Source organism: Bubalus kerabau, chromosome X (assembly GCF_029407905.1).
Source record: "Bubalus kerabau isolate K-KA32 ecotype Philippines breed swamp buffalo chromosome X, PCC_UOA_SB_1v2, whole genome shotgun sequence".
NCBI lineage: Eukaryota > Metazoa > Chordata > Mammalia > Artiodactyla > Bovidae > Bubalus > Bubalus kerabau.
The window spans coordinates 117,730,331-117,742,337 of record NC_073647.1 but is presented as its reverse complement, the minus strand read 5'-3'; the positions used below and the strand labels follow the sequence as shown (position 1 = coordinate 117,742,337).

General features: G+C 38.4%; 1 non-coding gene across 1 annotated transcript; it reads left to right on the top strand.

Moving 5' to 3' along the window:
* The first annotated feature begins 5,258 nt into the window (after positions 1–5,258).
* Positions 5,259–5,330, top strand: TRNAC-GCA (transfer RNA cysteine (anticodon GCA)). Its single transcript has one exon. It is a non-coding gene; the product is annotated as a tRNA-Cys (tRNA).
* The last annotated feature ends 6,677 nt before the right edge of the window (positions 5,331–12,007 follow it).

The window sequence follows — 12,007 nt, the reverse complement described above, 5'->3', positions numbered from 1 at the left end:
GTTCGATCCCTGGGTTGGGAAGATCCCCTGGAGGAGGGCATGGCAATCCACTCCAGTATTCTTGCCTGGAGAATTCCATGGACAGAGAAGCCTGATAGGCTACAGGACATGGGATTGAAAAAAGTCAGACACGAGTGAGCAACTAACACTCACTTTCACACAGTGCTGAGTACAGGCTCTTGTCCCTTGGAGATGCTCATTTCATTTGTGCTGTATGCTCAGCAATAAATGCAATAGTGTATTCCATTCTAAATGATCCTTTATTCAATTACAATTAAAAAAAATACTAAGTGCTATGGCTAACACCCTGAGATAGATGTATACAGCAGAAAAATCTCTAAATTTTGGACTAGTGTCAGTCAGAGAAGATACCCTCATTAAATTGTGACTAAATGAGAAAAGACAATGTAGTGTTTACATATGTGTTACTTTGCAATTTTACTCTAAGTAGTGTGTCATGCATATGAGTATATGGAGGGTAGGGAAGTGATGGGTGAGTGGTGTAATAAAAAATCTTCATGAAGTCTGAATTTTGAAATAGACATGAAAAAAAAGAGGGAAGAGTTTGAGAATTATTTGGAGAGAATATTCCAGGTAGAAGGTACTCAGGAATAAATATGTAGAGATATTGAAAAGTATGGATTGACTAAAGAAGTTAGCATTTAGAAGTCCAGTTTAGTTGGGATTTAAAGACTATATATGAGAAATTAGTGAGGAGGGATGGTTGAAATATGAATTGAAGTACAGTTGTAAAGGGCTTTGGCTTGAGGAGTTTGGGCATATCTCCTCCATTGTTATCAATAAGGCAAGCCATTGGAGACTTTGTTGAGAAAGGCAGTATTATCTAAGCTGAATTTTAATGGATTATTTCAGGATTAGGTAAAATGAATGGTTTAGTGGTTTTAAAACATGTTCACAAAATCACTGACATTCTTCTAACCAAGAAGTAGAGTTGATATTTTGAATTATCCAACAGAGTGCAACAGAATTGCACTAGGTCAGAAAAGGCCATGTTGCTTCCTCCATGTTTTTTCTTGGACCACCTAAGAAATCCAAATGTCAGGCTGCCATTTTTTTTTGACAAAACTCAAGCCACAAATAGAGGCTTTTTGTGGACTCTCCAGCCAATAGTTCCAACTGCACCCAATATTCAAGTTATTTTAGCCCAGGTGCCAGGCTACAGAGTAGACACATCTTCATATGATTCCAGCCTGTAGCTATGAAACCATCCCCAGCCTTCAGGTCTTTCTTGCAGAGGCTACATATATCATTAAACAGATACAATTCATTCCCATTCTGTCCTCTTCAAATCCCTTATCCACAGAGTCCATGAACATGAGAAAATGCTTGTCTCATACCACTAATTTAAGGGTAATTTGTTATATAGCAATAGATACTTGGAACAAATGGCATATATATAGAGACAGAACTGGGAAATAGAGATCACCCTAGAAGCTCTAATGATGCTTTGTGTAAGAGACATCTCCACCACTATGGAATCTAGTTCAGAGACTGGGAAACCAAGCAGAAAATTTGATTCATGAACTACTGTGGTCCGTCTAGTCAAGGCTATGGTTTTTCCAGTGATCATGTATGGATGTGAGAGTTGGACTGTGAAGAAGACTGAGCGCCAAAGAATTGATGCTTTTGAACTGTGGTGTTGGAGATCCAACCAGTCCGTTCTAAAGGAGATTGGTCCTGGGTGTTCTTTGGAAGGAATGATGCTAAAGCTGAAACTCCAGTAGTTTGGCCACCTCATGCAAAGAGTTGACTCATTGGAAAAGACTCTGATGCTGGGAGGGATTGGGGGCAGGAGGAGAAGGGGATGACAGAGGATGAGATGGCTGGATGGCATCACCAACTCGACAGACATGAGCTTGAGTGAACTCTGGGAGTTGGTGATGGACAGGGAGACCTGGCGTGCTGCGATTCATGGGGTCGCAAAGAGTCAGACACGACTGAGTGACTGAACTGAACTGTGCCATATTTTAATTAAACCTCATTGAATTTATTGAAATTTGGAATTTTATTAGTTCTTTGAGGTATATGGCCTAGACAAGGGTGATGAAAATATTGGTCACAAATATCCTTGTGACTTAGGGGCAGGGACGGACTTCTTATAAAAGCATAAACACATGGAAAATGACACCAAAATTAGACACAGTATGGACAAAGTTGATAGTAGGTTGGTTAAAAAATGAGAGAAAGCATTTGCCTGATACTGACATGGAATTAATATCTAGAATATATAGGCAATTCCAGCAAATAAGCAAGAAGAGAAGATACTCTTCATAGAAAACTGGGCAAAAACATTAATAAAAAATTTGCAGGATAAATTAAAAAAGCCAACAAGCATTATGTGAAGGTACTCAAAATCAAGAGTAATTAGAGAAATGAATATTAAAACAATAATGAGAATCCACTTTACATCTGACTGGAAAAAATAGGAAATTTGTTAATGCCAGGTATTGCTGGGAATGTAGGGATGTATTGCTGAATGAGAGCAAGAACCAAAGCAGTCATTCTGAACAATTTGATACTCCTTAGACTAAGCAACACTATGCATACACTATGACCTAGCAATTCTTCATCTGGGACTAATCTATAAGCAGTCCTCACATAGCTCCATAAAGGGAAATGCCTGAGGTTCTTAACTGCTTTATTGCAGTCATGAGTTGACGCTACCTGGGTGTCCATTCACTGGGAGACTGCAGAAAAGAAAAATAGTGGATATTCATCGTGGAGTATCATACAGGAAGTAGAGGCAAGAATTTAGAATATGTATGGATCCTAAAAAGAGTGCAAAGTGGAGGCAAAAAGTAAGAAAAAAAAGAGATAGATAACAAAGTATCAGTTTCATAAATTAAAATGTCATCAGTACAGAATACCCATCCATATTTGACAAAAGCTTAAATGAACCATCAAGAATAGTTGCTGACGGGTGGGGTACTGGACATGAGTAAGAGACCAAAAGGGAATAAATAAGTAAATAAAATAAAAGCTAAGTCTTGCACAAACCAAAGATTATACCATGAAATGAAAGGTATGATGAATGTAACTTTCTATACCTGAAATCCAAAGATCATAACACAAAACAATAAATTCAGTTCAAAGCTTCTGGCAATTCTGATTATTCTGATTATTTTTAATTTTTCCTTAAATTAGATTATTTTGTGCTCTCTACATTTTTATCTGAATATATACAATGAAGTGAGACTATCAGGTGTGGGGTACTAATGTGCTACAGATTTCTTTTTTTTTTTTTTTTTCCAGAGAGAAATTTCCCAAGAGCTCATTTGGAAATCTTGTGATTCTGTATGTTGATTCAAGAGACTTAAATTTTTCCTTGATTATGAAAATAATCCATATTCATTGTGGAACATTTAGAAAATACAAGAAAAAGATTAAGAAAAATGCTTTAAAAAAGAATAAAGAAGAAAATAATCTCCACTATAATCTCACCACTCAGAAATAATTATAGTTAGTATTTGGATATATTTATTCCCAGTCTTTTTTCTAAATATATCTATGTAAGTATTAATATTAAACATGCATATAGATGCACAAATACATGTGCATATATATGAAATTTTTGCAATCATACTATATGCAAATTTCACTGTTGTCAGAATTTAAGTAGCATATCTTTTTAAATCTTTGCTTAGTTTATAGGTATTAATGGCATCTCTGTTACAGATTTTTATTTTCTCTTTTGTGAATCTTTATTTATTATTCTATAGAATTCTTGTTAAAAATCAATTATATACTTCCTCTATATATGAATATCATTAAATCTTTGTCGTGCTTCTTTTAATTTAATTTATGCCAAAATATTATAAAGTTGTTTTTAGATATAAAAGTATCATTCATTCTTTTCTGTTTCTCCACATTATTTTTAAGCTTAGAACATCTTTACTTCACCTACAATTTCTTCTTTCTTGTCTATGTATCTGTGAATGTTTATTTATAATTTTAAAAATTCTTTGATCAAGTCAGGAACTTATTTTCTATAATATGAGAGGGATGTCTACATTAATCTTGTCAGCACTTGTCATTGAATAGTCCTTAATTTTTCTATTACATCTCAATTCTTCCATTCTGATGAACTATTTCACTCACACACACACACATGTTGCTGTCTCTACTGTGGCATTAATTGATTTGTCTATCCTTGCACCAGAATTAAAATGTTATAATTATTATAGGTTTACAATGTATTTTAATAACTGGTAATTCCTGTAATACCTTTTTTTAAAACCATATTCTTATCTCTCCACTTCTTTGCAGTTGAATTTCAGAATTATTTTAATATTCAAAAATAAATTCCATTTGGTACTTGACTGACAATTACATTGAAACAACACAAACATCTGGGAATAAACAGAATCTTCAAGATATTTTGAATTTATATACAAAATGATGTATCCCTTCATTTATTTGAGTCATTTTAAAAATCTTTCAATAAAGTTTAGGCATCCTCTTCATATGCATTGTTCAAATTGTCTTCAGTAAGGCTATTCTTGATGGCTGCTGCAGTCGTCAACCACCATACAACCTGACATCAAACCACCTCCGTGGTGGCCAAAATGGTCACTTCTGACAACCATGAAAAGAAGGATATTGATGGAAACTGATTTGGTGAGGCTCACTCCTATCTGCTTTAAAAAGAAATTTCAGTGCAGGTTTGCAGTGGCTGCCTAGTGTATTTTTCCCACAGACCTTGCAGTCTCTAGGGGAAGACAGTCAGGGTGGGTCAAAGGCCCAATCTATCCTTCAAAACCTATAATTATTTCAGAAGAGAGATCCATAATACTTTTCTAAATTTAGTCTCATCTCCACTGCATTTCATGGAAAGTCCTTGTAGGATTTAGCCAATAATTGGGCATTACTCACATTTTCATTGTTATGGCTTTGTATCTTATTTTTCTCTTTTATGAGAATTTTAATGAAAACATGGGTCAAGGCAGGCTAAGTACTGCTGTAGCAACAATCAATCCCAAAATTTCATGAGCTTTATATAAGACAAGTTTATTTTTCATTCTTAATCTTTGTCCAATATATGTCATCTGGAGGAATTTCATTGTTGTAGGCTTAAGGAGATTCCGCTTGATCACTGCTTGCTTTATCGCTCCAGCAGGGAAAAGAAATGTAGTGAATCACGTTCCGGCTCTTAAAGCTTCCACACAGAAATATCACTTTAACACTCTTTCATTGACCAAAGAAAGTCATATAGCCTTACCTGATTTCAAATGAGAGCTTCCCTAGTAGCTCAGATGGTAAAGCGTCTGCCTGCAATGCGGGAGACCCAGGTTCGATCCCTGGGTTGGGAAGATCTCCTGGAGAAGGAAATGGCAATCCACTCCAGTATTCTTGCCTGGAGAATCCCACAGATGGAGGAGCCTGGTAGGCTACAGTCCATGGGGTCGCAAAGAGTCAGACACGGCAGGGAGGTATAATCCCATCCTATGCCAGAAGGGGAGCAAGCTATTTGTGAACTGCCCAATGACTAGTATACCTTAACATTTTAAAAGTCTCATTTCAGTGACTTTTTAAAAAGGATGGTTATCTGGCTTCTTAATCATTTACAATAAATAGATTGAGTCACTTAACAAGTGAGTAGTGCATTAGAAGCCAGGAAGGTGTTAATCCTTGTAGAAAAGCAATCTATTTTTAAAGGCAAAGACCAAGTAAGATAGAAGTTATGTCTTTGATATCAGAAGGCCTGTATTTTCAGCATTCAGCATTCAGATGCGAATTGAAGGGGATAAACATCTCTGCTGTTTTATCTATGGAACAACATAAAGCACATGCATTCAGAACTTTCTTTCATTGCCTGAATACTTTATTATGTATATTGACTTCTTCTTCCTTCCAAAGACAGAATCTCAATCTCAGAGCTAGAGTGTAATCACTTGAATGCTGAGTGTCCTCTTCTATTGGTTTTTAGGCATTTGCTGTTTCTTTTTAACAACAGAGGAAGAGAGAAGTCCTGTTGCTCTAATATGCTATTCCAAACAATGCTGGACTGTGAGGCTGCCAACTCTGGCATCAGTTAAGTCAGAATCAGGGTGCATTGGATAGTGAGTCAGAAGGGACAATCCAACTAATACATATCTCATACTGATTAAAATAAATGAATGCTCTGTATCTCTAACTGGTGTCAAAAGACATTTACAGTTTTTCTAGCCTGTTTCCCACGTCTGCCTGGCACTGAGACTGCCAGGATCAATGGTCCAATTTTAGTTCCACTTTCTTCTTCCCTCGTTCCCTGCATTCAGCTCTTCGGAAGTGAGTTAATAATGTAAAATCTGGCTGAATTAAATTCATTTAACTGTGCTGCCAATTCTCTTCCCTTCATGCATTTTTAAAGAGATCTCAAACCGGTGATGGATTTCTAATGCTCTTGGAAAAGAAAGCAAGGATGAGACAGTAAACCTGAATGGGATAAATTGTTTATTATAATTACTCTGTTGAATTATCTCACTTCATACCCAGAAGGAAGAGGAAATATCAACCTCTTTAGACTTTGCAAAGGGCAATATGAGTGGTGGAAAAAAAAATTGTAGAAACTGCCTCTTTAGTCAGTCAAAGAAGCGACATGGCACAGCTTCACTTGGAAAGCTGTGAACAGTAAAATACGAGGTGGGAGAGGGGTCTGTTTCTATAGCAACCTAGCATATTCCATCTAGGGCAATGATTTTTCTCAACTTACAGTTAGAAATAAATTAGCAACCAGGCCTCAGACTGTGCTTGCATTTGACACTGTAAGTATGTGAACTACCTGAAAATATGGTCTAATTTGAACTCTATTTTTCAGTCTTATGTTGTCTCCCATTCTTTCCAAAGGCTGTTGGCTTATTAAACTGACTGATGGAATTAAAGTCTAGAATCTTAAAGTAATGTTTAGAAGAAGAGCAAAAGACAACATTTCTGTCAGATACCTCATAACAAAAGGTTAAGATTTCAGTGAGCAGAGACCTTTTCATGAGGGAATATTCCTGGAAATTAAATACCCATGTATTTATTAACTTGGGTGAGTTTGTTGGCATTTAATTGTTAAAGTCATCTGCTTTCAAAGCCAGGTGTTAGGAAGACATTGTTCTTGGCCCTTTTCTTTGGAACTTCTAGTCACAAAATTGTTCCCCCCATGGGAAACAAACAGCACCTGGAATTTGACTTTATTTCCTACCTTCCTACTTGCAATATCTGTTCTTGTAGAGCTGTCTTGTTTATCCTGCCTATAAAATGGTTCTAATGGTGTCATTGGTTTTTGACTTAGTTCTCTAGTTTACATTTTCACGGCAATCCAGAGAGTTGAAAGACTCTGCATTCTGATTCCGCACTTGCATGTACTCGGTTCCTTCCATCGAACCAGGGATTACCCTGCTGTCAGATATGTTGTTTGTCACCACACAATTCCTGAGACATCCTTTGTGCAATTCAGACACAAGTTGCAATGGCTCTGGAAACCATGTTCCTGTTAATTTCACATTTAGCAAGACGACTCTGGAAATCCAGCACACGGCAGTGGCGCAAATCTGGGTGGTTTGTTCAGTCTTTCACCTGGCAAAATTTAACATTTGTGGAGCTTTAAGAGTATAGATATTCTTAATAATATGGAAAATGCTTTTTCTATTAATAATGCAGCACACTCTGCCCTGTTGTCTCTGGCTCCTTTGGCGGACTCAAAAATGAAAGAAAAAAATACCGTCTTGTGCTTTTACACAAATCCCAAGCACCTCTGGAGAGACTCTGTAGATCAACCAATGACGGGGAAAGATTGAAAGTCGAGATGCAGGATTTGAGAGGAGTTTTCTATTACTCTGAGTTTTCCTTTTTTTTTTGTTATCCACCAACCATGGACTGCCCCACTCTTGAGGGTTCAGATCCTAAAAGTCTCTCACATAGACTCTGAGTAAATTATTGGCAATTAAAAAAGCCGGATTCCCTTCCTACTCTCAAAGCCAAATGGAGGTTTTGTGCTATGTCAATGCACGAGCAACTTGTAAATTTGACAGAGCCACATCCTGATGTTTTCACCTCCAAATGGGTTATTGAGGTTCATTAAATCCACCCAAGTCTCCCATCTTCCCACCACTTAAAAAGTAAACTCTTCTGGTACCCTGTCTGCCCACATATTGTTGTTGTTTAGTCACTAAGTCATGTCCAACTCTCTGCAACCCCATGGTCAGCAGCATGCAGGCTTCCCTGTCCTCCACTATCTCCTGGAGTTGGCTCAAGTTCATGTCCATTGAGTCAATGATGCTATGTAACCATCTCATCCTCTGCTATCCTCTTCTCCTTTTGCCTTCAATATTTCCCAGTATCAGGGCCTTTTCCAATGAGTCAGCTCTTCCCATCAGGTGGCCAAAGTACTGGAGCTTCAGCTTCAGCATCAATCCTTCCAAAGAATATCCAGGGTTAATTTCCTTTAGGATTGACTTGTTTCGTCTCCTTGCAGTTCAAGGGACTCTCAAGAGTCTTTGTAATTTACCATATGTCTCTTACAGCATCACAGAGTATCATAAAACTGAAGACTTTAAAACACCATTTTCATTTTGCTCAGGATATTGTAGATCTGGAGTTCAGGGCTGGCTTAGGTGGGAATTTTTTCTCTAATCCATGTGGCACAGGCTGCGACAGCTAAGGCCAGAGCCTCCACTTCCAAGATGGCTTCTTCAGTCACATTTCTGGTGTCTCAGTGCTTCTTGGCCTCTCTAGCTCCCCCAAATCTATCACATTCTCACAGCATGGTAGTCTCAGAGTAGACCATTTTGTTACAGAGTCCACAACTTTCTCCAGAGTGAACATCCCAGAAGATTCAGGTAGAAGCCACAAGACTTCTCATGGTTTAGCCCAGAATATAACTTAAGATATATTCTATAGGCTAAGCAAGTCACTAAAGCCCACCCAGATTCAAAGGCAGAGAAGTTAGACTCCTCTCAATGGCAGGAGTAGCAAAGAAATTGTGGCCATTTGAAATTGACCACGTCTCTGTTTTGGAGATCTGAAATAGGGCAGCATTCTTGAAACTCCCATTTTGTTTTTTTTTTTTTTTTCTCATTTTTTAAGATCATTTTAAAAAATGTGGACCATTATTAAAGACTTTATTGATTTTTTTACAGTATTGCTTCTGTTTTATGGTTTGGTTGTTTTGGCCTTGAGGCATGTGGGGTCTTAGCTCCCCTACCAGGGATCAAACCCATACCCCCTGCATTGAAAGGTGAAGTCGTAACCACTGGACTACCAGGGAAGTCTCCAGCTCCTGCTTTTTCTTATTCCAACTAAATCTTCCATCTTCTTTGAGTTCTGGCCTCATTCATTCCCTAAAATAGCCCTCTCTATGATGATAAAGCATTATTCTGACTCACTACATCCTATAGAAGTTGTTCATCTCAGCTTACTGATTGCCAGAGCATTCTCTATGTTGACCAATCCATTTTTATTTGGCTTGCATGACATAATGCTCCTGATTCTCTTTTTACATCTTTGACCCTATCTTGTTTCTTTTGCAGATCATCCTCCTCTACTTGCTAATTACATATTAGGTTCCAAGAATTAGGGTCTCAGAATCTTCTGTTGTATTCTAGATCAAGCAGGGTGGCAAATTAGAGCCCACAGTCCAACCACCTGTTTTTGTAAATAAAGTTCTATTGAAATCATCACCATTTACTTATGCATTGTTTCTGGCTGTTTTTAAAGCTGCAGTAGCAGAGCGATAGGGACTGTATGGCTTGTAAGCCTGTAATGTTTACTACTTGGCCCGTGCAGAAAACATTTGCCAACCCCTCCTCTAGAACCAATGGTTATTAAAATGTGATATCCAGATTAGCAGCATTAGCATTCCCTGGCATATGTTTAGAAATGCAAATTCTCAGGCCCTATCCCAGACCCTCTGACCCAGTGACTTATGTTTTACAAGCCCTCCAGATGATTCTGATACATGCTCAAGTTTGATAATCAGTGCTCCAGATAGTAATACAAAGAGAAAGCCAGACCTAACAGAGGTGGGGATGCAGCCACCAACTACATCTGCCAAATTTGAGCTGGGATGGTGCAGACTGAGCATCTCGGTCACAGGTAGGAGCAACAGGAGCACAGGAAATCTGCTTCAGCCCAGAGCTAGAGACAGCAGCCAGGGCAACCCTACAAGCCTGTGGATCCTTCTCTTCTTATTCTTTTCACCCAGGCAGAGTAGGAAAAGAGTTAGAAACTTGAAGTAGCACCTCTGGCTCTGTGGAGGGGATTGTGTATTGTAGCCTGGGGTAAATTTATAATTTTAAGTGTGACCTGAAGAATAAGCAATATGATTTGTTATATTCCTATGTGTGAGGCATGGTAAAGAATCTGCCTGCAATGCAGGAGACCCAGGTTCAATCCCTGAGTCTGGAAGATCCCTGGAGGAAGACATGGCAACCCACTCCAGTATTCTTTCCTGGAGAATCCCATGGACAGAGGAGCCTGGAAGGCTACAGGGTTGCAAAGAGTCAGACACGACTGAGCGACTGAGCACACACATGTCTTTCCCTCTGTGCTCTGGGAGAATTTCTAAATTTTTTCTGCTTATATTGTGCATTCAATTTTCTGCTTAGTCAATTTTTCTAGTTATGGTTTCCAATGTAGATTTTCATTCTATTACTCCTTTTGAGTAAGCTCGTAAACTTTTCATATGCAACACTTCTTTTCTTTTTATCTTATCCTACCTTTTTTATCATAAATCTGTTCTAGATTAACATTAGCAAGAATGTTATTAATTTTATTGACACCAGAGCAGAAATTTTCTAAAATTTTCTTTCAGTTTCTGCTATGATTACATGTCATTGAATCTGTTCTCTTTTCTGAATTGTCCAGGGAATACATTTTCTTATAAGTAGACTAGAAAACTTCCTGGGCCCTGCATTTTCAACTGTTTTATTTCCAATCATACCAAATGAGAAGAAATCTATACTGGCCCCATGTTTGTAACAGGTAGGGGCTTGATCACCCTTATTTGCTTCTACTGTCTACTTGGAAGCCGAGAGAATTCCCTTCTCAGCTATAAAGCCAGATACTAGTTTGATTTGCATAACCCTGAGCCCCAAATCCATTACTTTGTAAGCATTCATTTCTTATAGATCTGCTGAACTGGAAGGGAAACTTTTCCTCTTCAACTGCATCATTCTTTGACTCTGCAGAATGCATGAGTGATGGTGGTATTGGAGGAGGAGGAGGAGAAGGAGGAGGAAATAATCTTAGTGACTCTATTGGGTACTTCTGTAACATCTTTATATTAATTATATGATTTACCTCTCTTAAGAACTCTGTGAGAAAGCTACGATTCTTATTTCATATTACTTATAAGGACCCTAAGTTTTGACTAAATTAAGTAACTCAAAATCTTGGGACAAGTAGTAAGAAGAGGTAGGACTCCACCTCAGGTCTGTCTGATTTCAGTCTATTCCTGACCATCATGCAATGCTTTATTCCATAGAAGTTATTTTTGACCATGATGGTTCATGCCAGTCTACCCTTGTCCTCTCTGCACATAGCATGCTTTGCCCTAGGGGGTATCTCAGGATTCCTTGGTCCATTTTTAATCCTCCCCACTGCTTTGAACTATCATGTTGCACATATGCTATGCTAAGTCACTTCAGTCATGTCCGACTCTGTGTGACCCCACAGACGGCAGCCCACCAGGCTCCCCCGTCCCTGAGATTCTCCAGGCAAGAACGCTGGAGTGGGTTGCCATTTCCTTCTCCAATGCATGAAAGTGAAAAGTGAAAGTGAAGTTGCTCAGTCGTGTCCGACTCTTAGAGACCCCATGGACTGCAACCTTCCAGGCTCCTCCATCCATGGGATTTTCCAGGCAAGAGTACTGGAGTGGGGTGCCATTGCCTTCTCTGTCATGTTGCACATGGACCTACATAAAAGGAGGCTGGAGAAGGTGTTGGGAGAATGATGCCTCCTCTGCACCTGCAGATAGTCCCTGTGAAGTTAAAAGAGTGACACTGGCTTTTGTCCTACTATA